This window comes from Ictidomys tridecemlineatus, chromosome 2, assembly GCF_052094955.1.
Source record: "Ictidomys tridecemlineatus isolate mIctTri1 chromosome 2, mIctTri1.hap1, whole genome shotgun sequence".
NCBI lineage: Eukaryota > Metazoa > Chordata > Mammalia > Rodentia > Sciuridae > Ictidomys > Ictidomys tridecemlineatus.
This window is the reverse complement of record NC_135478.1, coordinates 80,255,664-80,283,030: the sequence shown is the minus strand read 5'-3', so window position 1 is coordinate 80,283,030 and position 27,367 is coordinate 80,255,664. Positions and strand designations below refer to the sequence as shown.

General features: G+C 45.1%; 2 pseudogenes; both read left to right on the top strand.

Moving 5' to 3' along the window:
* The first annotated feature begins 442 nt into the window (after positions 1-442).
* On the top strand, positions 443-19,315 carry LOC144368273 (R3H domain-containing protein 2 pseudogene; annotated as a pseudogene).
* Positions 19,316-20,144: 829 nt separating this feature from the next.
* Positions 20,145-20,958, top strand: LOC144368271 (R3H domain-containing protein 2 pseudogene; annotated as a pseudogene).
* The last annotated feature ends 6,409 nt before the right edge of the window (positions 20,959-27,367 follow it).

The following is a 27,367-nucleotide window of genomic DNA, read 5'->3' as shown; positions in this document are numbered from 1 at the left end:
GTGCCTCTCTGTACTGGCCCCTGCTCTGGGTCCAGAGCTGAGCCCCATGGAGGCTTGTCTATGAACTACAGTGAAAGTTGAGGAATGTGTATATATTACACTATAAGGAGATATAGTGACATATGCCACAATGGTTCTGGTGGCCCAGCTGTATGGACAATCTTATGCCCTAGATGTATGCTAATAGAGGAATTGGTGATGAGACAAAATCTGCTGTTTAAGGAAAGCCCTACAGAACAATCCTAATGTAGACCATGGGAGTTTTGGAACAGTCATGTCACCTGATGTAGAGAATTACACACCGTTTGAATTATAGCTCATGGAGCAAAGCCTGGTAGGTACAAAACAACACCAGTCATCACTTGAACATGAGGCCATAACTGTGTGACTTTCCAGTTACATAGCATACACAGCATGTATGACAGCATGTATGACTCCGACAATGAAGAAGACGACTCTGGGTAGGTTACAACACTCCAAGAAGAGCCAGTGGGCGCAGGTGCCTGGGGCCGTCAGCTTACACCTGCTGCTCTGCAGATCCGAGGAAGGTGGGTATAAAATCAGAAAGAAAAAGGAAATGTGTGCAAGTGTCCGACTCGTTTGGACAATAAATATCCCAGTGGCCTAAGAGGCAGAGGCCTGGGACCTCTGGGCTCTGTGCTTTCTCGGTGTATAACCATCTTTGATGACTCTGCTATTTAAAGATGCTCTTTCCTGGAAGGCCAGGTCTTTCCCACCTTGGCCACAGGCTTGGGTTATGTTGGGTAGCACCTCCTGGGAACTGTCCCCCAGAGATGTTGGCCAACATTGGAAGCCACAGGACTCTATCTCTCAGGCTTAAGCCTGAGCCTGGAGATAAAGTTCCTCTGGCATGTGCCACGTGGCGGTGAGCAGTGGACCCTCCCCCTCTGCACTCCCCAGACTTGCAGGTGGGGACCTGGGTCACAGGACACTGCCTGGAGTGGGTGGGTGAAGGAGCATTTATTTCCTCTTGGATTACTGCATGTGCACCAGCATCCTAGAAGGGAAGGAGAGGCTTAAGCTTGGCTCATGTCAGTCTCTCCACTTCGCCCAAGGCCAGTGCTTCAATTTGCAGCTATTTGTGAGGACTCTACTCTGTCCAGCTGCCCCATGAGCCCCCCCCCCATGGCCAGGCAGGAAGTGGCTGCTGGGCTTGCTACAAACCCGCCCTCACAGCCCCACTGGCTCCTAGGATTGAGCAGGCCCAGGACGGAGCCTCTGGGCAGCAGGGCCAGAGGTCACTGCTCCTTTCAGACACTGTTCCAGCTGGACAGGGCCACAATGTCCCCGTACTCCAGCCATGCCCCTGCCTGTTCCCTGTTCCTTCCTTCCCAGTTCATCCATGGCTCGGTGCTAACCCTGATAGTCCCCATTTATTCACATGGCTCCAATTTCTTGCCTCACTTGAAGACTAAAGGGGTTTGGACAAGGCACATTACCTTTCAACTTGGGTTCACTGTTTCTAAAGGACCCCCCAAAATTCACTGGGGCTGCTGTGAGGATTCAATATTGAATATTAATTCAACATTCAATATTCCAAGTCCCTAAGCTCATCCCAGGCATCCAAGAGCCACTTACTACATGAAATTGGTTTGTCATTACCTGCCACAGGACCCCGCCCTGCCTCCAAGCCCACGGCAAAGTGTTCCCACCATAGAAAGGGATCCATCCACTTATTTCTTCAGTTTCCTAGACTGAAGCAAAATATGACCAGAAGAGTTGGCATGAGGATAGGCAATGGGCATTATTCGGGAGAAAGAAAACAGGTAGTAAAGGGAGCAGCAGGGAGGGAAGACCCAGTCATGCACAGAACGTTCTGGAGACAGTGGCTGCCTCCTGGAGGATCAAGATGTCAGAGGCTTCCCTTCTTGTCACGTAGTGGAATTGGAGGGCTGTATATCAGAGACCCCTTCCTTCCCTCACTGCACAGCGGGGCCACCCAGGCCCTAGAGATGAGGACACAAGAGGGCCCCAAGGTCAGACCCCATGGATCCGGAGGCCCAACGTCCTCACCTCCACTCTGCTCCCACTTTCTTTCCCGTGGCCACCCACCCCTCATCACCACGACGGCTCCTAGACACTCAGAAGACTACTTTGCCAATGACGAGGCCTGAGAGAGCGACAACCTGCCATTTATCCCCCCTTCTCATCTCCTTTGTATCTTTTCTGAGCACCTGCTTTGAGCTTTTGCCACTTCCTTTTCTGATCTTCATCCTGAAAGACCTAGTAGGCCCATCCAGGGAGCTGAGATCCCTGGTCCTTTCACTGTCTATATAACCTCTCTCTCTGGCTCTCCTCTTTTTTAAATAAGGCTCTGGTTTCTGTCCCCAGACTGCACCATTGAACTGTGGGTGCCGAGGCAGGGAGCTGGGCTAATGGCCAAAAAGCTGGGCCCCGGCCCTGATCCTGGGGGCCACAGATATATTCTGTTTTTCTCTGAGTACCCCACGCAGTTCTGCACTGGGTGGCTTTGGACATACATGGTCTTTTTCTGCCGTCCAGCTATTAAGAAATTAATTTTGAGTCCACACAGAGGAGCCAGGATTTCAACGAATATGAAAAGGAAGGAGAACGAGTGTGGAGGGGCAGGCGGGGGTGCGGCCCAGGGGGACATGTGTGTTCCATTGCTGGCCTGTCTTTTTGGCACATCAGGAAAACCAGCAAAAGCAAGGAGAGGACTGGCATGGCTACCAGCGTGTGTGAGCACCCAAGTGGAGATAAGAGGAGTAGTGAAAACCCATTCAGGCAACTGAAGGGAGTCTGGAGAGTATTTGCCAGGAAATGGAAACCCACTTGTGGGAACTTCTACCGTCACCTTCGACGGCTCCTTAATCTGGAGGACAGAGCTTATGGGTGCCTGCAGGGCTACCACATGCATGACTTCAGGGGGTGAAGAGTGCTCCCAGATTTACTCAGTGACTCGCTCTGCAGGACCCAACTGTAATAAGTCACCAAACTTCTTTCATTCAAGAGGAGAGTTAGTGCTAGAATCCTCCATCTCTCTGTGTGTGTGATGAAAAATGTAGGTTGGTCTTGACCACCTTCTCTTCTGGCCTCCTGGGAGAAGGGTGGGGTGGACAAGGGCAGCACAGGCTCCTTCTCCTGCAGGCACAGCTTGGCAGGTCCTGGCATCTGGTAGAAAACATGAGAGGGTCCAAGACCGGTTGGGATCTGCCCAAGCCCTGGGAGCCCTTAGAGAGAACTAGGGTGGCCTCACGGCACTGTACCTTAAGTTGAGCTTCTATGGGACTTATCCTTCCATACGCTTTTCATATGTAAAACTCAAAAGAGCGTGCGCGGCATGCGCGTGCATACACACACACACACACACACACACACACACACACACACAGAGGAAATTCGATGCCATGCTAACTGGGTCTATGTTAAGGTCAGGATTACAAGTTGCTTGTCCCTTTTATTTTCCATAGTGATAAAAGAAATAGTTGAATTATTACAACTTAAACAGAACACGGGACTACATTACGCCCTAAAATTTATTTTTTAAATTTGCTACAGCATAATGGTCTTCTTTTGGTTGAAAGGCATATGCAAGATTTGGTAGTGATAGAGGGAAGAATGATCATTTCCAGATAAAAGAAAGCTCCAGGAAGCTCATATTTAAAATGGGGGTCTCAGGAGGATGCTGCTGAGGGTAGGGCTGCAGGGCAGGGTCCTGGCTACCCTGGGTCCTCAGGCCTCCTGCTTCTCAGGGGGCCCAGCTGTGTTATCCTTTGCACCCCCCCACCTTTCCCTCTGCCTCAGGTCACTGTCCAGGGGAGCAGGCCCCTCTAAGGCTGCCCAGGGGGATGCCCAGGGGAATTTACTCCTAGAAGACATTCACAGACTCTCTGCCCACAGACGACACACTCAGCAGAGGGCAGCACAAAGACCTCGCTGCTCTCTGACCTAGACCTTGCGGAGGTCAGGGCCCATTTGGACACCTGGGAGGACAGACCGTGGCCACGGGACCCAGAGGAGCTGCAGCTTGCTGAGTGATGGGAGGGAGGCTGGAATCAGACAGGACATCCAAGGAAAGAAGCTGCCTCCCGCCATCCTCTCCCACGTCTGAAGAGGGCGCTCAATTTGAAATGGAGACATTGTTCTGAAATGGGAAGCTGCTCCAGTCAGACAGGAGGTCAAAGGACAGGAACTGCCCTGGGGCCTGTCCTTGTGACAGCTAGAGGCAGTTGATTTTGGGTTGTATGACCTCGGATCAGATTCAGAGATGTGCTCCCTACTCGGTGCTGGAGGTTTGCATCTTAGACCTTCTGCCAGCCCCTCCCCCTCTTTTTGAACTTTACCTAAAGCTCATGGGGAAAAGCGGCCCAAACAAAGGGGACCTGGGGCCCACACTCCACGCCCCGAGAAGTCCCCAACCTTGTGTCCTGCCCCAGTGAGAAGTCCCCTCAGCCTCGTGTCCTGCCCCAGTGAGAAGTCCCCTCAGCCTCGTGGCCTGCCCCAGACTTCCTAGCAGAGATCCCTGGACTCTGCCTGTCCCCGCTCAGCTCCTCCCCCCTCGAGGGCACCGCCACGCTCCAGGTGCCAATTATGTGTAATCACTGTGCTCGGAATGGACACTAGTGACTGATGTCACTCTTTAACCTACTGAGTCAGGCATTACCTGATCCTCCTAGGAGGCAACTGCGGTACTTGAGTAAGCAGGGGACGCTGGCCTGAGGTGGCCACAGGAATGCTCCTGAGGAGCCACATCTCCTAATGCGCTCACTGAGCTTTACTAAAAACTTAGCATTAATTTAAAAGCCAGGAATACAGGTTTTTGTTTTTGTTTTTTGTTTTTTTTTCTCTCTGAAAAGCAAATTCAAGCCCAGGGAGCTTCCTCTGAATTTTACCAAATAATTCGCTGGCATCAGGCCGTCCCCTGGCCACTCCTCCTGAGGTCGCTGGGGAGGCCAGGTGGCTGCACAGCTCTGCACCATCAGGAGAGCCCCAGCGCCGCCAGACAGGAAAGGGGATTACAGGCCACCGAGCAGCAGCCACGTGAGAGACAGGAAGGGAAAGGACCTGGGATTTCAGGGCAGGGTCCCTGGGCTGGTGCTGTGGGTGGAGGGGGAGAGGGACAGTGCCATCAGGTCAGTGGGGTGGACATTTGGTGACAGGGTCGCTGAGACTGGATGCTCCTCGGGGAGGGTGTGGGGTGTGGGGTGTGGCCACAGGCTGTGGCCATGGAGGGGCCCCTCAGGAGGACAGGGTTGGAGATGCTGAGTCGTGCCGCAGACACGTCCCCTTCTCAGCAGGTCCTTTGTCCTCCTGCTCAGTCAGTGGCTCAGATCAGTGGTCAACAGACCTGGGCGCAGGCTGGACTCTTCCACTAAGCCACTGAAGCCCCAGTCCAGTGGGCCACGGTGCCCCTGATGGCTGCTCCCCCAGGACTGGGCTGCTGGACACCAGGCCAGCTCGCGGTGGCAGCACCACATGGGCAGGAGGAAGGGCCCCGTCCTGAGCCACCGGGGGCAGCTGATGTGTGAGGAGGGGACAGGGGCTTCCTTTCAGGAAAATGACATAGCGTGCAGCAGGGATGGAAACCCGGAGGCGGGTGCCTCCCTGGGCTCAGGGGCCTCCCCTGGACTCAGATGCCTCCCCTGGGCTGGGTGCCTCCCCTTGGCTCAGGGGCCTCCCTTTGGCTCAGGGGCCTCCCCTGGGCTCTGGTGCTTCCCTGGGCTCAGGGGTGTCTCCTGGGCTGGGTGCCTCCCCTGGGCTGGGCGCCTCCCCTGGGCTCAGGGGGCTCCCCTGGGCTGGGCACCTCTCCTGGGCTGCCCTGGGCTGGGTGCCTCCCTGGGCCAGCCTGCAGCAACCTTGGGGTGAGGAGAATTGGGAATGAAGTGAGGGAAGCCCTTGGGTCAGGAGTCCAGAGCATATAGACCACAGCTGACTTGGGTTCAGGATTTCTGTCACCAGGAAACCAACGACATTTCCCTGTCTCGGGTCCATCACCCCTCAGTGTGTGACTCTGGGCAAGTCACTTCCCTGACCAAGAGCTGCGGGGCAGAGCCCTTGCCCTGCCGCCCACGGGGCTGACGGGGGGTCACAGGAGAAGGCAGGGGACAGTCGCCCACCCCACAGCAGCCTGCCCAGGTGAGGGCTGGAAAGGAACTTCCCATCTTCCATGACTTGTAGCCACCCGAGTCTCCTCACTGGAGGCCGTCGTGCGTGGCTGCCCTGGGCCTCTGGTTACTGTCTGAATTCTCTGTTCGCTTACGAAGCACCAGTCATTTTCCTTCAGGTTTTATTTTATTTCTGTATTTGCTTCTATCTAATAGGCAGGCCCTGTGGAAGTCCCCTGTAACAGAGCAGGGGACCTCCCAGGACGGAGAACCCTTTCCTGGGTTCTCAAGCTTCTAAGTGGATCTGAGTTCAGCCACTGGCCCCAGCGTGGGCACTCAGTCACCGTACCGCCATGTCTCAGTAGAGCTGTATCTCCCACCAGCCCAGGGGGCACCACAGCTGCCCCCACCCCAAGACAGCGGGGGAGCCGGAGAACAGAAGTGGAACCCGGGAAAAGCTGACTCTTTCCCATGGCCTTCTGCCACCAGGGCATCAATAGCCGTCCCTTCTGAACACATTTTCCAGGATTAGGGTTCAAGGGACCGAGAAGATCACAAAAAGTTTTCAAATGCATAATATAGCACACAAGGGACCCAAAGTCATGGAGACCCCCTGCCCGTGTCCCGCAGAGGTTCTGCAGCACGAAATGGGCATCTGGCCAAACGAGGGAGCGGCAGGCACTGTCCCTCTGACTTCTGCACTCAGGCCCTACAGGGGACCCCGCGGTGACTGCAGTCTGCACAGCAGGGGCTGAGTTTGGGCAAGGAAGCCCAGGAGCAGGAGTGTGCACACCCAGAGCAGGGGCAGCCCGGCCCTTTCTCAGCCAGTGAGACAGATCTTGTCTGTAAGACCCTGGGAGCCTGGAGACCTTGACAGAACCCACTAGCCCCCGCGCCAGCAGGCCACCTCCCAAGGAGCTCCTCAGTCTGAACTAACTGCTCACCACCTGGGTGTGGTCAGTGAGGGCAAAGCTGATTATTCTGCAACTGTCACGGGGGGCAGTTGGCTTGGAGTGTTCCGAGTTCCGAGTCAGTTAGGAGTCAGGCAGACCACTGGGGGTTTGGGGTGGTCACATGACCAGAGAGGAGCCAATCCTGGGGGAGGGGGAAATTTGGACACCTCTTCCCCCCGCCCCACCCTGAGCCTACAAGAGGGTTTTATCACAGACAAAGGCATTGACTTGCCCTTTGTGTCAGAGATTGAAAGGTAGAGCCAAGCGCTGAATCAGAATTTGGGTCATTCTCTGGGGCCAAGCACTTTCTCTAGGACACCAAGTTATCTTCCTGTAGCTACATTGGGGTAGGAGGATTTGGGAAAGAGAGTGAGGTGAGCCCTTGATTCAGTGTCCAGGGCATGAGCTGGTGGTCTCAGGTGTTGAAGGATCTCTATCCCCAGGAAACCAACTATGTTCCCTGCCTTAGATTCATTTGCTCCTCAGAGACGTGACACTGGGCAAGTTAACATCTAAAAAACTTTAGTGCCTTAAGCCATAAAACAGACCTTGAGCTCCTACTGTGCCCACCCTACATCACTTGAGATAAGAGATTGTTCTGTGAGCCATAAAGCATCATACCCATGCCAGTGTGGGAAAGGGAGGAAAGCTCTGGACTCCCCTGACTTGTTGCCTTCCAGGTATCCTCTCTGAAGCCCACCAGGATTGTAGATCCTGCTTGTTCTTTCAGACATGTAATAATCGAACACTAGTGTAGGTGAACTTGTGAAGCACCAGTGATTTTTCTTCAGGTTTTTTCTGTATTATTTCAGCCTCCTAAAAACTATGAAGCACATTCTATTAACATTTCTGACATCACAGGACAGGAAACAGCCACAGGAGCTAAGGAACAGTCCCAGCTCCATGTGACTTTGATTCCAGGGCCTCAGGTACCAGCACCCATGCTCTTGGTCACTGTTTTGTCCTTGATTTCTACATTGCCTCATCTAAATAAATTGACTCTTCCTGCAGAGTCTTTGGTTGTTTTCAATGCACACCAAGAATGCAAGATCCATCTGAACCAAGTCCTATTTTGAACTGGATACCAGCTAAATGTTAAGAAGGTCTAAAGTTTGACTTGGGATTAAATTATTAATAATACTTTTATCGGGAAGATGTCAACAGCTCTCCCTTTTAAAAAAATATTGCCGAATATTAAAAAAGAAGAAAAAAAGATAATACATTGAGATAAAAGTTGCACACAGGGATTGATCCTGGGTGGTGTCTCCAGGAGTTGTTTAGCAGCATCAAAATGAGCAACTGGCAAATAACAGGGAAGTATCCATCCCACACAACCCACTCCATTAAAGTCCCTGTGGGAACATTCAGTCAAGAGGCTGACTCAAAGAGTAGTAATTTAGTTTGTTTGGTGCGTCATATTTAGAGACAAGCTATAAAAATGTCATGCCATATTTTGTAATTGAGATATAACTCACATTCCATAAAATTCATTTTTTAAAAGCATATAATTCAGTGACTTTTTTTTTCTTTTAGAATCTATACAGGTTTTGCAATTATCATCACTACACAGTTCCAGTAACTTTCATCACCCTGAAAAGAAAACCCTATACTTAGTACCAGTTAGTCTTTTCTCTCCACCCACCTCTCAGTCCTGGAAACCTCTGTTCTACTTTGGTTCTATGGACTTTTCTCCCCTCGACATTTTATATAAATTGAATTACATGACGTGGGCTGCCTTTTGTGTCTTCAAGAAGCCAAAGGTTTTTCAAGATTCACCAGCCTTTGTAATGCATCTGTACTTCACCCTTTTCATAGCTGAATAATCTCCATTGTGTGGATATAACACCGCGTACCTATGTACTGGTTGATGGATAGTTGGGCTGTTTTCATTTTTGACTGTTATTTGGCTCTTTGGCTGATGTGAATCTCCATGTACAAGGAAACAAGTGTTTTCAATGAAATCTAATAGATCTGTTTATGCTTTCCTGGACTGTGCCACAAAAGGAAAGACACATCCTATCTAAGAAGTCATAGCCAAACCCAAGATAACTTAAGATTTTACTCTTATTATTTTGGTGTCTTAAGATTTTGGTAGTTTAGAGGTTACATTTAAGTCTCTGATCTATTTCTAACTTCTGTGTTTGGTGTGAGGTAGAGGTCCAACTTCATTCTTTGCCTGTAGATATCCAGTTGTCGCACAACATTTGTTGAAAAGACTGTTCTTTCCCCACTGAATGTGCTTTGTGTCCTCTTCCAAAAATCAATCCACCATCAATGGGGGAGGGTTTATTTCTAGGCTCTGGATTCTACTCCCTTGATCTTTATGTCTATTCTTACAACAGTACCCTGTGAACTTGAATATGGGAACTTTAGAGTAAGGTTTTAAATTGGAAAGTGTGATTATGTCATCTTTGTTATTTTTATGTGTCTGGTCCCATGCGTTTCCATATGAATTTTGTGACTATCACTTTTTGCAAAAAAGGCGGCTGGAATTTTTATAGAAATTTGAATCTGTAAAATGATTAGTAGAGCATAGCACCTAAACAGAAATATTCAATTCTATGAACATGTATTCCTTTGCATTTACTTACAATTTTAAACCTTACTGAGGTATAATTAATACCTCACAATTTTACATAAATTACACACATTTAATGTAAACATATTGGTGAGTTTGAACATGTGTATATGATTGCAATTCTATCACCATAACTGAGACATCAAATATATCCATCAAGTCCAAAAATGTCTTAGTGCTTTAGTTTTCCAAAACAAAGTTTTTCCAAAACTTAAAAAAAAAAGACCTTTGAAGGTGTACAGTGCAGTACTGTTCATTACAGGTACAATGTTGTACAGTTGAACTCTAGAGCTTAATTCATGTCACTTAACAAACTTTATGCCCACTGAAGAACAATTCCCCATTTCCTCCTCCTTCCAGCCACTGGCAATTATTATGGTATTAATTGATTCTATGTCTTTGATGGTTTTAGTTACCTAATTAGACTAGTTGGTGGTGCTGGGGATCAAACCCAGGGCCTCACGCATACTCTACCACTGAGTTACACCCCCAGCCCTTTACTTGAGCCAGGGTCTTGCTAAGTTGTCCAGGCTGGCCTTGAACTTGTGATGCTCTTGCCTCAACCTCCCAAGTAGCTGGGATTACAGGTGTGCGCAATAGTGCACTATTTGTCTCTCTGTGACTGGCTCACTTAGTATAATGTTCCCTAGGCTCATCCATGTTCTCACAAGTAGCAGGATCTCATTCTCTAAGGGTGAATAATATTCCATCATCTATATCTCTATATAATGTACATACAATGCGATCTATCCCATTTTCTTTATTCCATTCATCTATTGACATATAGGTTGTTTCCACACCTTGGCAATTGTGAATAATGAGATTAACGTGGAATTGCAGATTTCTTCTTGACATACTAGTTTTAATTATTTTGTATATATACCGAGTAGAGAGTGCTGAATTGTGAAAACATAAGAGGGAGTTTTTAATTTTTGAGAAACCTCCATACTGTTTTCTGTAATGGCTCTACTAATTCATATTGCAGCCAACTGCACACAAGTGTTCCCTTTTCTCCACACCTTGCCAGCACTTCTCTATCTTTGAGAAGATGCCGTTTGAACAAGTATGAGATATCTCATGATGGTTTGGTCTGCATTCTCTTGATAACCCATGAGGTTGAGCACCTTCTCATAGATATGGTGGTACTTTTGGAGAAATGTCTTTTCAAGTCCTTTGCTCATTGTGTGTGTGTGTGTGTGTGTGTGTGTGTGTGTGTGTACGTGTGTGGTGTGCTGGGATTGAACTCATGGCCTTGTGCATGTGAGGCAAGCACTCTACCAACTGAGCTACACCCCCAGCCCTCCTTTGTTCATTTTTAAATTGATTTTTCTCTACTGAGTTGCAGGAGATGCTTCTGTTTCATGACAGTGATACAGATCCTTCTGTGTCACTCACTAGGCATCAGGCATTGCTCACTTTATGAATATAATTCTCTCTTCTAGTGATGTAATCCATAATTATAGTTACATTGGCATTAATGGAATGAAATAGATTATACATCTCTACATGTATTTCTAGTCAAGCTGTTTAGTTTCAGAGCTGCATAATGTGTTTTTGAAACCTGAGTGATTTCGTAAAAAGCAGTTCAATGTGTCTGACAGACTAAAACCCAAAGTTGCCCATAATCTTGATTTTTGTTTCTTCATTATGAGACTAAATCCCTGGAGAGTGATGACATTTAGTAGTTGTTCAAAAAGTATATTTGAACAAAAAAGTGAATACAAAAAAGAAAAAACTATGAACATTTACCTGCTCAAACCTATGGGCAAATATGGTTGAAAACATTTCAGGGTTTTTTACTCTCTTTTAAAAAAATTTTTAGTTGTAGATGGACACATACATTTATTTATTTTTATACGGTGCTGAGGATCGAACCCAGTGCCTCATGTGCTAGGCAAGTGCTCTACCACTGAGCCACAACCCAGCCCCAGGTTTCTACTCTTATATTGAAACTTTCCATCCATATTCCCATATTCCCTGTCATAAACATGGGAGTTCTTAGAAAGAGCCACATAAAATGATCTCCATGTCCAGTTAATTCCTGTTTCATCTTTACTTTTCTCCCATAGTGCCTATTTGGTGGCTGGTTAAAAAGAAGCAAACACAGAGTGGTAAAGATATAGTTGACAAAGTTTTGGTTTGATAAAGAAGTTTATAATTGCATATTAGATAATATGACTTGTAAATATTTTCTCCCATTTTGTATGTTGTTTTACTGTTCTTTATAGTGGTTATTTGATGCTCCCAAGTTTTTAATTTTTTTCTAAGTCAGATGTAAAAGTTTTTTCTTAAAAGTGTTGCTTATGCTTTTGATGTCCTTTCTAATGACACATCAACAAACTCAAGGTTATAAAAATTTACTCCTGTATTCTAAGAACTTTTCCCAGTTTAAGCTATTACATTTAACTTTTTTAATGCGTTCAGAGTTAAATTTTGTAGGTAGTGTGAGGTATGGGTCTAATTTGTTGTCCATGAATATCCAATAGTCCTAGCAATATTTGCTGAAAAGACTATTCTTTTTTTTTGGCACTGGGGATTGAACTCAGAGGCACTCGGCCACTGAGTCACATCTCTAGCCCTATTTTGTATTTTATTTAGAGAAAGGGTCTCACTGAGTTGCTTAGTGCCTCACTTTTGCTGAGGCTGGCTTTGAACTCAAGATCCTCTTGCCTCAGCCTCCTGAGCTGCTGGGATGACAGGCATTAACTACCACGCCCAAATGAAAAGACTACTCTTTGCTCCAGCATAGTCTTGGCAGCACCCTTTAGAAAGTAAATTGACCATAGATAGAAAATTTATTGTTAGACTCTCAATAATTTATGAGGCAAGAAGATACATACTTATTTATGTATCTTTCCTAATATAGCATCACGCTGTTTAGATCACTACACCTTTGTACTTAAGTATTGAAATGGTAAAATGTGGACCTTTGTGTAGTCAGCTTTCTGTTACTGCTAACAAATACCCATGATAACAGGCATAAAAAGATCAAAAGGTTCTAGGTCTTTTGGATATATATATATATATATATATATATATATATATATATATATATATACCAAGGAATGGGACAGCTGGAAATATGGTGATTCCATTCCTAATTTTAATCTAACACTTGCATAATACAGGAATATAGCTACATAAACATTTATAGCAGCACAATTAACAATACCCAAGCCATGAAATCAACATAAGGTACTCTTCAATAGATGAATGGATTAAGAAAATACGGTATGTCTATCCAGTGGAGTATCATTCACCCAGAAAGAATGGAATCTCACAGCATTTGCTGTTAAATAAGCCAGATCCAGAAAGCCCAAGATCAAATATTTTCTCTGATATGAAGAAACTAGTCCAAAATAAGAGAGAGTGTGGGGGGCGGAAATTAGGGGGGGACTAGGTTCCATCAAGATAGAATAAAGATCAGTGGAGTAGAGGTAGGGGATTTAGGGGATGGGGAGGGAGGGACAGGATAAGGGAAGAAGAGTGAAATGAATCTGACCTAATTTTCCTATGTACATAATGGAGACACCACAGTGAATCTCACCATTGTATATATCCAAAAGGCACTAAAAACCATAGGAGTAAAATACAGATCAGTGAGTGGAGGGAAGGGAATGGAACAGTGGAAAGGAGGGTAGGGGGAGAGTGCTGGGGACTGAATTAGAGCAAATTATATTCTATATTTTTATAATTATGTCAAAACGAATCCTAATGTTACATATAATTTTAAAAAGCCAATAAAAAAGAAAAAGGTTTCTTCTGACTCACAATTTTGGAGGTTTCAGTCTGTGGCTGATGTTTTTAGACCATCATGGTGGGAAAGCTTGGAAAAGGAAGCTCATTTGCCTCATCGTGTTCAAGAATAGAAAGAGAGGAAGAGAAAGAGACTGTGGTCCTGCAATCCCATGCAAGGGCATGCTCCCAGTGACCTACGACCTCCCATAGGCTCCTTCCCACAGGCTCCTTCACCACCTGCCCACAGCACCAAGCTGAGGTCGACCCTCGAACACCTGGGTCTTTGGTGGGCATTCCAGATCCAACTTTCTTCCTCTTTTTTCAAGATTGTTTTGGCTATTTGGGATTTCTTATAATTCCATATGATTTTCAGGATTAGCTTTTTTAATTGCAAAAATAGTGTCAGAATTTTTAGTGTGTGCACTGGGGATTGAACCCATGGCCTCATGCATGCTAGGTAGGCACTCTACCACTGATCTATACCCCTGGTTCAGTACTGAGGAATGTCACTGAATCTATAGATCATTTTGAAGGGAAGTCTTCCAATACATGAGTATACCACATCTTTCCAATTACTTAGGTCTTCTTTATTTTCAATGTACCTAGTGTATCAGACTTGTACCTCCTTGGTTAAATTCATTCTTAAGTGTTTTAGTCTTTTGGATGCTACTGTAAGTTAAATTATTTTCTTAATTTCATTTTGGACTACCCATTGCTAGTGTGTGGAAACATCCACACACAGTGACCTCACTTAGGTATGGGAACATGTACTGAGAATATGGTTAGGCAACATCATCATTGTGAAAATATCAGAGTTTATTTACACAAACTAAGATAGTTGCGATGTCACTAGGTAATATAGTTTTTATGGGACCAGTATTATATATGCAGTCTGTTGTTGACTGAAATGTTATGTGGCATACCACTCTACTTTGTTGTTCTTATTTTTTAAGTTTAAAAAATCAGAAATGAATGTTGAATCATATAAATTGTTTCCAGTATGAATTAGGAAAGGTATGTTTTCTTTCATGATGAGGTTATAGCAAAAAAAAAATTCACCTAGATGAGAATTAGGGGTCACCAGGATCAGGAAAAAGTGTCACATCTAAGGACAGTCAGAGGAACTAATCCAGGAATCTGGTGTCTGCAGGTGAACCCCTAGGGAATACCCAGAAGGTCTTTTACAGTATAACTATTCTGAGAGTACTGGAGACTAATCTCTTTTGGGTGAGATTTGTGTCTCTCCAAGTCACTTTTGATTATATCACTTCACAGTTCTATGAATGATGATTTGTCAGCATTTGAGATCATTTGTTCTGCATAAATAAATATTAATAAAACTTCATCCAATGTGAAGGCACATAGAATTAAAAAACCACATCCCTCTGCACATTGTCTCCCACATAGATTTTGTGTAATAACTGTGCCACTTACAAAAGCACTGTGAAGAGAGACTCCAGAGGCAAGGATGTTTCAAGAATGAGAGGGTTGGGGGCACACATGGATGGAGTATGGAACCTGCAGAAGAGAAGAGGGGGAGGGAAGATGACCACAAGGAAAGGATCTTTGCATGTGCCTGAGGCAGTACCATGTATGATGAAAAGATGGGGAGGGAGCAGCAGAATTTTCATGGACCATGAGAGTGTCTGTGGATGGTAGTGAGTGAGACTTGGTTCTTGTGATAATTGCCCATGGCTGAACATGATTATTCCTGATATTAAAGTCATGCAAACAAGATGATAAGGCTTTCCATGAGGCAGCAGTGCTCCTGCAATCCTGGCTGTATATTAATATGTATCCCAGGAAGTCAAGAACATTTTGATTCTTGTGACCTGTTTAAAATAGGAAAGCCTTGATCAAGGCTTTTAGGTTTGGCACAAAGATGGATGGTTGGCTAAAGATCAATGTAAGATACTATTAGATTCTCCCCAGAGAAGCCTCACATGGCTGGGCAAGCTCATAATGGATTCTAAGAGTGGTGATTGGGTCCTGACAAAAAAGACAATGGGAGGCCACTAACAGAGACTTTGACTATTGTGAAATATGGCATCTGGTATGGCCTAGAATCTAGAGAGCACAATAATCACAAGTTAATCAAAAAGCAACAGTAACCAAGAACTTATAAGATTCCATTTTAGGTAAATAGATAATGTAAAATTAAAGAATGAAAGAAATGATACAGCATGTGCAAGAGCTGGTGGAAAGATGTTTGTCAGCTTTCTAGTACTGTAACAAATGCCTGAGATAATCAATTTATAAAGACATGAGGTTTATTTTGGCTTATAGTTTTGGAGGCTCCAATCCATGATCAGTTGCTCACATTGCTTTGGGCTTTGATGAGGCAGCATGTTATGATGGAAGCATAGAGCAGAGCAAAACCACTCACCCCATAGTAAGGAAACCAAAAAGAGGGGAAAAGGAAGGGCTTCAGTCTTCCCATCTCCTTTGTGGGTATGCCCACTGATGACCTTGAGACCTCCTGTTAGGCCCCACCTCTTAAAAGTTCCATCTCTTCCAATTAGGCGCCATGGGCTGGGATCAACCTGCCAACACAGAAGCTTTGGAAGGATCTTTTAAGATGTAAACTACAGTGCAAGACAAAGTAGATTTCAGAAAAATATCATGACCTATGAGGAGTGACATCTCACTATGATACACAGGTTGATCCATCAATATAATTCTAAATGCATGTGGACCAAATAACACAGCTTCAAGATGCATGACAGGAAAGCAAAGTAGCCAAGTCAATGATAATAACTGAACACTTCCATATTTCTCCTTCAGGTAATCACAGGAAAAAAGTAGGTAGAAAATCAGTTAGACTATAGAAATGCAAACAAACTAGAACAGCTTGACCTCAGTCACACTTAGAGCACCCCACACTTGAAACAGAGACCACACTTTCTTTACCAGGGCACCAGGATACCATAAACAAAACAACTTACATGAACACATTTAACATAAGTGAAATTAAACAAGGTATGTGTTCTCTGACCACCGTGATTTTAAAATAGAAATATATTAGGAAAAGACACCTGAAAAATTCCCAAATATTTGAAAACAATAAAAGAAACCGACACACTTTGAAACAACCTGTTGTTAAGGTTTAGATATGGTGTACTCCAAAAGCTCATGTGTGAGACAATGCAAGAAGGTTTGGAGGAGAAATGATTGGGTTATAGCCTTAATCCAAACAGCAGATTAATCCTGATGGGATTAACTGGAGGCAGGTGGGGTGTAGCTGGAAGAAGTGGCTCATTGTGGGTATGGCTATGGGGTACATAAATATTATACTGTCATGTGAGCTGCTTCCCTCTGCCACACTCTTCTGCCATGATATTCTGCCTCATCTTGAGCCCCAAGGAATGGAGCCAGATGTATATGGACTGAGACCTCTGAAACCATGAGCCCTCAAATAAACTTTACCTCTCCTAAAATTGTTGTGGTCAAATCTTTTAGTCACAGTGGTAAAACAGCTAAGAGCCCCTGGATCAAAGAGAAAGTCACATGAAAATGTGGACAATATTGCAGATTATATATATATATATATATATATATATATATATTACATATCAAAGTTTGTAGATTGAAACCAAAGCAGTATGTATGGGGTTTCAACCTTAAGAAAGTGCTGAGAAGAGCAAAAACATATCGGAGCCAGGAAAACCAGATGGAGGAAATGATAGAGAAAAGCATTAATCAATGAAATTGCAGCCTCATTAGTTTCCTATTTTCATCAGTGCAGCATGCTGGCTAGTAAGTAAGTGGACAGACCTGGAGACTATCACGCTAAGTGAAATGAACCAATCTCAAAAGATCAAAGGTTGAGTGTTTTTGCTGATATGTGGAAGCTAAACCGCAATAAGGGGTCAGGGGAAGAAAAGAAGTTCAGTACTTTAGACAAAAGTGAAAGAAGGGAAGGGAGTGGGGTTGGAATAGGAAAGACAGTGGAATGACCCTGACATAATTTCCTATGTCCATATATAAAAATACCTAAACGAATCCTACCCTTGTGTACATCTACAAGAATGGGGTCCTAATTAGAAGAAGGTATAAATATGCATGTATAATTTTATCAAAAAGGATTGTACTGTCATGTGTAAGTTAAAAAAATTAAAAAAAGAAATAGGAAAATGGTACTACAAGAATGGGGTCCTAATTAGAAGAAGGTATAAATATGCATGTGTAATTTTATCAAAAAGGATTGTACTGTCATGTACAAGTTAAAAAAATAAAAGAAATAGGAAAATGGTAAAAGGAGAATCGATGAAGCCAATTGCTGATACTTTCAGAAAAAGTATAAAAATTGACAGACCTCTGGCTATGCTGATTGAGAAAGATTGAGATTTAAGAGGGCTGGGGAGGAAGCCCAGTGATAGAGCACTTGTCCAGCATGTGTGGAGCCCTGGGTTCCATCCCCCAAAAAATAATAATTAAAAAGGAAATGTGAGGAACAACTATATCCATAAATTTGATGATTTAGATGAACAATCAAGTTCCTTGTAACACAAAACCATCAAAAAACTCAATCCATATAAGAAGCTCAATCCATATAAAAATTTTGAACATGCTTATTAAATAATAAAAATTAGGGATGGGCATGGTAATTGCTCTGTGTTGATAATTGTTCAATGCATACATGAATTAAAACATCACATTGCACCTCTTAAATATGTACAAATATCATGTCAATCAAAACATTAAAATACATATATATATAAAATATGAAATATATATATATATAAAACTCACACTTGGGAGTTAAAATCATGCCCATGAAGGCCCAGCTGTTTCTGATTCCCCCCTCTTCCCTCTCTCTTCTCTTCCTGGTTCTTTTTAGGCAGTATTAGAAATTGAACCCAGGGCCTTGCACATACTAGGCAAGTGCTCTACCAGCTGAGCTACACCCCCAGTCCTCCCCTTATCTTTCTGGATCAGGTACTCCCTCTCCTTCCCCTCTGTCAAGCCACTTTTTTTCTCCCCATCCCCTGCCAAGAAGAGCCCCCCACTGGCTGGCAGGACCGAGCTGCACCCAGCACCATGAGTGAGATGTGTTGCTTACAGGGGACACCATCACAGGACTGGACTCAGGGAGGCCAAGCCTTTATCCAGGAATCCATAGAGGTGACTGAATCCTTTTGAAGAATATCTGGATAGTCCCACTACTCAGAGAGATCCTGGAAACAGTGCAAGAATCAGAAGAAAAAGAAACTGCCGGAAAAACAAGTTTATACCTAAGACTCCAAGTAAGGAAGAAACTGAGAAGGGGGGTGGAGATACCAGTTTGCATCAGGAGACAACAGAAGTGGATGTTTAGCCACGATTCTGTCTGGAGAAGGGGTGGATCTAACTCTAAGCGTTGGGTGCAGCCTGCCATTGTGGAGGATCCCCACCTCATTTGCTAATGAACCACAAAATACTCAGGATATAATTGAATTATGCAACAGCTGCAAGTCTGCAAAAGATGTCTCTGAAAAAGAAGACAAGGACAAAAACAAAAGTTGCCAAAGAAGATGCCATCCAGAGACTCCAGCCAAGACTGTGTGGACTCCACTGGAGTAGACTGACAGGTATTTATTGCAAACACTGAAAAAGAAAAAGAGACAGAATCCTCTTGCTAAAACTAGAACAGGGGATTCTGAAATTAATGACATCCATGAGTAATTCAAGAAGTCCCTCAGATGACCTCACATCCCTGAATGCTATTAAACTACCTATTTGGGGATGGACCACGAGGTTGACCAAACTGGGAAAGCAGTTTCCATCCACAAAGCCAGTAGCATACAAATCCCTGCCAGAGGGTCTCAGAACATATAAAGGATGAGAAGAACACAGGGACCTGCGGAGAGATTCATTCTCAAGAAAGATGGTACCCGGGTGGGCTGAGATGATAATGAAGGTAGCCAGAACAGGTGTCTAAATGACATCAGGCAAGGGCTGAGCTGCACCTCAAGCAGCCACTGGAGCACAGTAGACATGGGAACTCAGGTCCCTGGAGCCACCACCTTGGAGCAGCATCGACTCTGATGGTTCTGTCATTGTCACCAGAAGCTGCAGTGGAATCTCTATCCTCACCCAGGGTGACAGCATTGATAAGCAGTCAAGGTGGTAGTGCAGGAATGACCTCCAGGCCAGCGTGGCACCAGGTGCCCCAGAAGCATGCAGCCCAGTTGCCTCTGCCCAGTCTATCTGGGGCCTTCTCCCTCATGTTTCTCCATCCAGGCCTCTCAGTAAGTCTTCTTGGAATAATCTCATGATCTCACAGGCAGATGGCCTCAGCAACCTCCCTAGATAAATGAGCCTTAGCCACCAAGGTGCGATTGAAGCAGCCCACCCACTTACCCTTGGCTCGGTCCCAGCCCCTACTATCTCCCAGCATTCTCAGCAGACAAGCTTCATTGTGGCTCCTGCAAGAAAGCTCCTCCCACTTCTGCCTCTTCTGTCTCTAGCCTTGCACCACCTGTTGCAGTCCGTGAAGACCCCCTGTCTGAACAGGTCTGGGTTTCTTGCTGTTCCCCTGGATAGTATCCTAACCCCAACCAGCAATTTCAACCTCTCCCTCACATTCGCTCACTAGTCTACTGCCCCCAAAGTGAGAAAGAGCTGCCTCGGCCATCCCGGTAGCTGCTTAGTGGCCCATGAGGCCTAGAGTGGATTAACCCCGGCATGATTGGGGATGACAATGCCAGTCCTGCTCAGCAATCCAAGGGACAGCACGGGAGCAGGCAGATGAGGCTTGTGGTTTGGTATTCATCAGCACCTTCTTTCTAAGCTCCATCCTAGTGGGTGATGACACAATATGTGGTCCAGATGCCTTTCCAGCAACCCATGCTGGTCTCTGAGAGCCAGTCTATGCAAGAAGGCCTCTGGGAAGTGGCTGTATCTGTGGCCCAGCAGGGTCCTCCAGCTCAGCAGAATGGTATGAGCCATTCTGTGGGGTTTCAGTGACCTCCCTGCTTTGAGCAGCCCCAGGACGCCTCAGTCTCCCCTCTCTCTCTGTGGTCCCTTATACATGCCAGAGCTCAGATACTCAAGAGTACCACCCTCTGGGCCAGGCATGCTGGTCATGGAGCCAAACATCTCTGATAGATCCTAGACTCCTCCAGAACCATGGTCTACTGGGCTCAATGGAAATATTACAGCATGGACTAGTGGGGTCAGACACCTGGAGGCCTGTATCATCCTGACGGGAGCCCCCAGGCCAGCGCTCAAATGAGTGGTACCCCTGTCATACCTCCTAGCCAGTCTCTAGTACCCTTTCCTTGATCAGCCTCAGTGGCCTCAGCACAGGACTCAGTCTCTTCCTGTTCTCACAGTCTCCTCACCTTTGGGTCCAGCACAGGATGGTGGGCACTACTCCCTTTTGGGTCAGCCCATCTGCCCTCTGTTGCTCCAAGGTCAGTGGACTTACCATGGACAGAGTGAGCTAGAACATGGAAACCGGAATCAGAGACAAACATACAATTCTGCCTCTAGTGACCTGGGGATGGCAGGTGTTGCCCTGAGGTGGGTGCTGGAGGTGACTGATCTCCACGGAGCACCTCCCTTACTGAGGTGGACACACTTCACTCAGTTCACCAGGTCTCGTACCATGATCCAGTGATACCAGGATGCTGGGGTGGAGGTGGGGGTTGCTGAGAACCCGCTGACACTTGCATGTTCCTGCTTCTTTGTACACTATTGTGGCCATGTCCCCTCCCCCCAGCTCCACATGTTTCCCTTCACCTCAACAACTCCAGGAATAACTTCAAAGTTCAAGTGAGCCCCAAAGAACAAAGGCACGAGGATCCTAGAGCCAGCCACCTCCCTTGAAGAGGAGCGGGCAGAGTTCAGACAGGGTAGAGAAGGCCTGAGGATCGTGGCTGACCAAGGGGAAGAGTAGTACGTTGGAGATGCCACCCTGGAGCCCAAGGATGAGGGATGGAGAGAGACAGATTCTCACACTGGCACTCGACTCTCCACCCTCCTGCCAGGGTCCCCATTTTCCCCTAACTTGTCCCCTTCTGCTTCCCATCCTCTTCTCCCATCTTTAATATCTTCTCCCATCTTTAATCTCTTCTCCCATCTTTAATCTCTTCTCCCATCTTTAATCTCTTCTCCCACCATGAAATTTCTTTCTCATTTTCTGGTCTGGTAGAATTGGGAGGGTCCCACAATCTCCTAGGCTCTCTTAAAAAAAAAAAGAGAGAGAGAATTTTTTTAATATTTTTTTTTTAGTTCTCGGTGGACACAACATCTTTGTCTGTGGTGCTGAGGATCGAGCCCAGGCCGCACGCATGCCAGGCGAGCACACTACCGCTTAAGCCACATCCCCAGCCCTTCTTGCCTCTTATTTCTCAACAGTCCAAGGTTTTTCCTTTGTTGTAGTCTTTATGAATACATTTATATGGATAGAATTAAGAAAAACAAAATTGGTTTCCCTGCTTTCTCCCTCCCTCCATCTTGGCCCCCCAGACCTCACAGAGTCAAACCCTACCTCGGATGCACTCTACATTGTTTTCTGTTTATTTGGGAGATTATTGGGGAAAAGGTTGAATTTTTGCTTTTAAATATTTTTTTTAAAAATCTGTCACTGGGAGGAAGAAGATGATCTGGCTGGCTTTGTGAATCACACCAAACATTCAAGGAATGATTACTACTAATTCTACCAAACTCTTCCATAAAACAGAAGGCTTCCCAAATCAAGTGCAAAGTCAGGAAAAAAACCCATGAAAACAGACCACATGGACACACCCTTATGAACATAGGCCCCAAAATCCTAAATAAGTAAAATCAAATCTAACAAAATTCAAAAGTGCAATTAGGACTTATCCCAGAAATGCAAGAGTCATTCAACATCCATTCAAAAAAAATCCATCAGGAGCCTGAGGCAGGAGGATCATGAGTTCAAACCCATCCTCAGCTACTTAGCGAGGCCTAAGCAACTCAGCAAGACCCTGTCTTCAAATAAAAAAATTTTTTAAAAAGGGCTTGGGATGTGGCTCAGTGGTTAAGTGCCCCTTGATCTGGGGCTGTTTCTCTGATTGGGACTCAAAGGGGACTATTTCTGGGGCTGTCAGGGCTCTAAGAAGGCAGCCACATTACTGGCAGGGGCTGTGGCAGGGCCAGGCAGGTCCTCGGTGTCTAGCACTGTTGCCCCCAAAGCGTGAGAGCTCACACCTCCCCGCCATTGCTCCTCATCTGCCCAGTGGAGAAGGGAGATGAGCATGTTGAGCTCGAAGAGCATGAGAAGCGAGGCCAGGCAGGCAGCCTCCAAGGAAGCCTCGCTCAGAGAGAGCTCAGGTCCAAACAAAGGGAAGAAAAACAGGGGCTCTGCCAAGGCCTGGAACAGTACCACGGTTCTGGGAGGAAAGAAGCCCAGGGGCAGACCCATGGACCTGAGAGGGCACCTTGCAGGAGTCCTTCCAGAAGGAGCAGGAACCGTGAGGCGTCCCCTGTCTCCAGGAGCAGTTCCCTTCTGGGACTGGACTGCTTGGCTCCTCTTGTACTGCCCACCTCTTACCCCAGATGCACAGACATGGCCCCCGGCCAGACACCTGTGCCCTCGCCACCATGGGACACAGCCCAGCAGCTGCTCCAGGGCCTCTGTGGCTCCAGTGGGGAGCGATTTTCCTCCAGCTTCTGTTCCCAGCCATGTCTGTCTGTCTGTCTGTCTGCCTGCCTCTCACATTCTGTGCCTGCTGCATCCCCATTCCCTTGGTGGGGGACATTGCTGTCTGGGCTATTCTCCTGTTCCCTATGGCTTCCCATACAGAGGCCTAGGAGGGCTCCTCTGGCCTTAAAACGGGCACAAACCTGGTCTCCCTTTGCCGTTTGCCCCTCTTTGCTGGACTGGAAGTAGGTGGAGTGGCCAATGGAGGAGAAGTGCTCAGCCCCCAGGTGGCTCCAACGAAACTCCTTCCTCAGGTGGGGCTCATACCCACGTCTCTTGCCTCCTCCCTTCATCTGATTTTGCACTTGGTTTGGTACAGGAAGGAAGGCTGGAGTTGGAGCCCCTGTCCCCTGGTCAGAGGTCCTGCACACCTGGCCTTCCCCCTGGGATCTGAGTGTCTCCTTTGGTGGTGGAGATGAAGTCACCCACTTCCCAGGTAAGGCCCAGGTTCCCTAAGCAGCTCTCTAAGGCAGGCCAGAGGCCCACTCACCCCTTACCCCTCCTGCCCACTTCCACTCTAGGCTGTTCCCTTCCTCAGATGGGCGCTGACAAGGACAGCTCCGCCACTCCTGCCTTTCCCACCCCTCCCCAACTGGCAAGGTTTCTCTGCTCACAGACTAGACTGCCTCTGACCAGTTGTCGTTTGGCTCAGTGTTTCTTCTGTGGCTGCTGCTACCCATCCCCCCTCTCCATGGGGAAGGCAGGCTGGAGTACCCACTGCCCAGCCCCAGCAGAGGAGAGGGAGAGGGTATCGTCCATAAAGGCTGTAGGGGCCACTTTCCCCACTGTTCTTGTCTGGGAGATTTGTCCCAGCCTAGGACTCCCCCCTCTCGCTTCCTATTTGTAGTTACTTGAGTAAAAAATTATCTTTTTATTAAAAAAAGAATCCAACTTTATAATTGTGGTAGCAAACTACTCACCAAAAGATGTCCGAGTCCGAGTCCTTGGAATCTGTTGCAATGTTGCCTTACTTTGGGAAGGTTGCAGATGGAACTAGTCACCTGCCCTTAAAATAGGGACACTGTCCCGGATTGTCCAAATGGCATTAATGTGAACACCAGTGAGTGGAAGTGGAAGGCAGAAGGAGAGTCACTGTCAGGGTGACAGAATGTGAGACTGGTCAGTGGGTCCTTGCTGGCTTTGAGGAAGAGCAAGGCCCCTGAGAAGCTGAAGAGGACAAGGACGTGGATTTTCTTGTAGTGCCCCCAGGAATGCAGTATCACCAGCACCTTGACTTTTTAGCTCCTCCAGATCTATGTCAGACCTGTAACCTTGTAAGATACTACATGGACACCAGTTCAAGGTGGCAGGTTTGCAGGAATGGTTACACCAGGTATGGGACGCCGATAAAACAGCACTCCATCCTAGAAGCAGACTTAAGTAAAATCATGGTCATTTCAATAGAGGCAGAGAAAGCATTTGGCAAAAATTTTGGCATCTACTCATGATAAAAAACTTTGAGAATTAAAAAGGACCTGTCAACCTGGTGAAAGGCACAAAGAATATAGTGAACCACACGTTTAATTATAAAACACAAACGTATTTCCTTTTCATTCTTCAACAGTATACAAGACTTGGTAACTGCCATCATTGTTTTAAGCAAGAATATTCCGTGGGTGACACACCAGTGAGTAAGAAGGAACAGAACACTTGGGCTTAAAATATCTTCCTACAGGATACTTATTACAAATGGAAATACAATACTTATTACAAATAAACTTAAAGTGATCCAAGCTGTCATGACTAATGGAATACAGCAACACCATATACTTCCTGATAGGAAGATATGGCATCACTTCTGCGCTATTTCTACCAAAAATGCAAAGCATGGATTTAATCATAGCTCTATGATGTGTTTTTTAAAATATGATTTCCAGCCTGTCCTGTATTTTTTTACATTTATATAACCTTTATTAAAATATAATTTTATTGTTAATCTCTTACCATTTTTATTTCCCCCCTTTTGGTTGGTGCGTTACAATTGTACGTACTGATATTTGTTGTTCCATGTTCTTCCCTGCATGCAATACCAACAATATAATAAGGCTAATACTTCTCAGCACTTTTGTCCCATCTATTCTCATTGTGGGAACAACTATGTCCAGCAAATTTCTAGAAATAAAAAATGAGAGATTCCCTCTTTATATTCTACATTTCTTATCTTTTCATTTCACTGCTTTAGTTTCTTCTGATCCACCTACCATTTTATGAGTTCTCTTAAGCTGTGTCAAACGTGATGCTACAATTATCCTGAGTTATTCTAGATACTGTTTTTTAGTCTTAGAATTGGCAAGTTCTTTTCCACAATTTCCTCGAGATTCCTTTTAATTTTACCTCTCCTGTTATTCTGGGTTGATAACTTGTGTCATTTTAGCCCCTACAATTCCATTTACATTGTTTCTGATTTCCCTCTTATATCCAGTTATTTTTCATTGAGTATTATATATGGAAAATATAAGAGACTGGTGTTAAAGATGTTATCCTGCAGAGAGACTCTGCCTGTGGTGGATGACTGTGAGGTATTAGCAGTCTGGTTTCTGTTCCTGGATGGTCTTATCTACTTCAAGATTCCCCTAGGGTATAGACCACAGTATTTTAAACCAAAAATTGTATAAGTCACCAATAACCAACCCTCTGTGCAATATATACCCACACATCTATCAAAATAAATCCAACTTTTCAATTGCCTACTGTGGACTTTGGGTATAAAAAATAGCATTTTTCCAGATTTCCTTCTAAATATTGGTACAGTTTGCTTTGCCATCTCTTTAAAACATATGATTTGTCCAGCTTTTTCATCAGTATTCAGGGAAATAGCTGATATACAGCCATCCCTCTATATCTATGGGACATTGGATCCAAGATCTCCCAGGACACAAAAATTTGCAGATGCTCAGTCTCTTATATAAAAGTGTTAATTTGCATATAACCTTTTCTTCGTATATTTTATCTCCAGATTACAAATACCGAATACAGTGTAAATAAACATATTGAATTATTTTGGTTCTACTGACAAAGAATTTTTAAGTCTGTTCATGTTCTGTAGAGAGGATGCCCCCCCACACACACACTTATTTTCAGTCTGAGGTTGTCTGAACCACAGATGCAGAACTCACAGATCTGGGGTGCCCAACTGTATGTTATTCACTATTGCCAGAATCAGGGAGTGCATTTTCTCCTAAGTTATTATATTGCTACACAGGATGCATTCCTGATAGGCCTTTAATTTGCACTCTCCAGCCCCTTCTCCACAATGTAAAACAGATATTGATGTGTATGACACATTTACAAAAATTTTTATAAGCCTTTGGAATGGTAAGATTTCCTTTTTGCACATACTGAATACCCAACTTCCTTCACCTAATGTTCCCCCCTGCCAATACTAGGGATTTGAAGCCAGAGGGGCTCTACTATTGAGCTACATCCCCAGCCCTTTTATATTTTTATGACAAGATCTCATTAAATTTTCCAGGCTGGCCTCAAACATGCAATCCTACTTGGCCTCCAGAGTTACTGGGCATATACCACCATGCCCAACTTGCATTTCACACAATTTTATAAAAGACTAATAGGCTAGTGAAACGAGATATGCCCCAGTTTCAGTAATATTTTCATTCATCTTAGAAATTAATCAGTAGAACATATTAAGGCACTCAATGACTTTAATCTGAATAGCTTTATTGATATCATTTTAAGTTTAATAGCATTAGGAATGACATTTGTATATATGCAAACTTTTTCTATAAATTAATAACAGTTTTCTACTCTTTCTTTCCAAATTAATCTTTTAGATTTCTAGAAACAACATAAACCAAATTCTAACTTCAAAAAAAGAACATTTGCCTTAGCCCTTGTTTAATTATGGGCCTATCTCCTCTATTTATCATGGTTGGCTGTGTATCTCAGTAGAATTTTACCTATATTACAAAAAATTTTCTTAAATGATTTATTATTTTTAATAAGACAGGCACAAATCTCAAAACAAAATCAATTACCATATAATTAAAGCAAGTTATTTCCTAGCATACCTTCTGTTATATTAGAAACTAATCTCTGCCCGCCCTGCCTTGCCCAAGTACCATTGTGTTTAAAGGAGTATGAGAAAATAAAGTTCTCATACATTTTTTACATTTGTTTTCCTGAGTCTATTCAAAGAATCCTGTTAAATGAAAAGAGCAACCTGTGTGGTTCCCGAGAAAGCATGTGCCATCATTGGTAAGGTTAAACAACAGATTGAAAACTCTGATGATGGTGCAGTTAATATGGTATCACACTTGGACAGCAAGCAAAAGAAAGGCCAAGAGATGTTAATATCCTTTGTGGTAGAAGTGGCAAAAGCTGTCCATGTTCCCAAATTGCC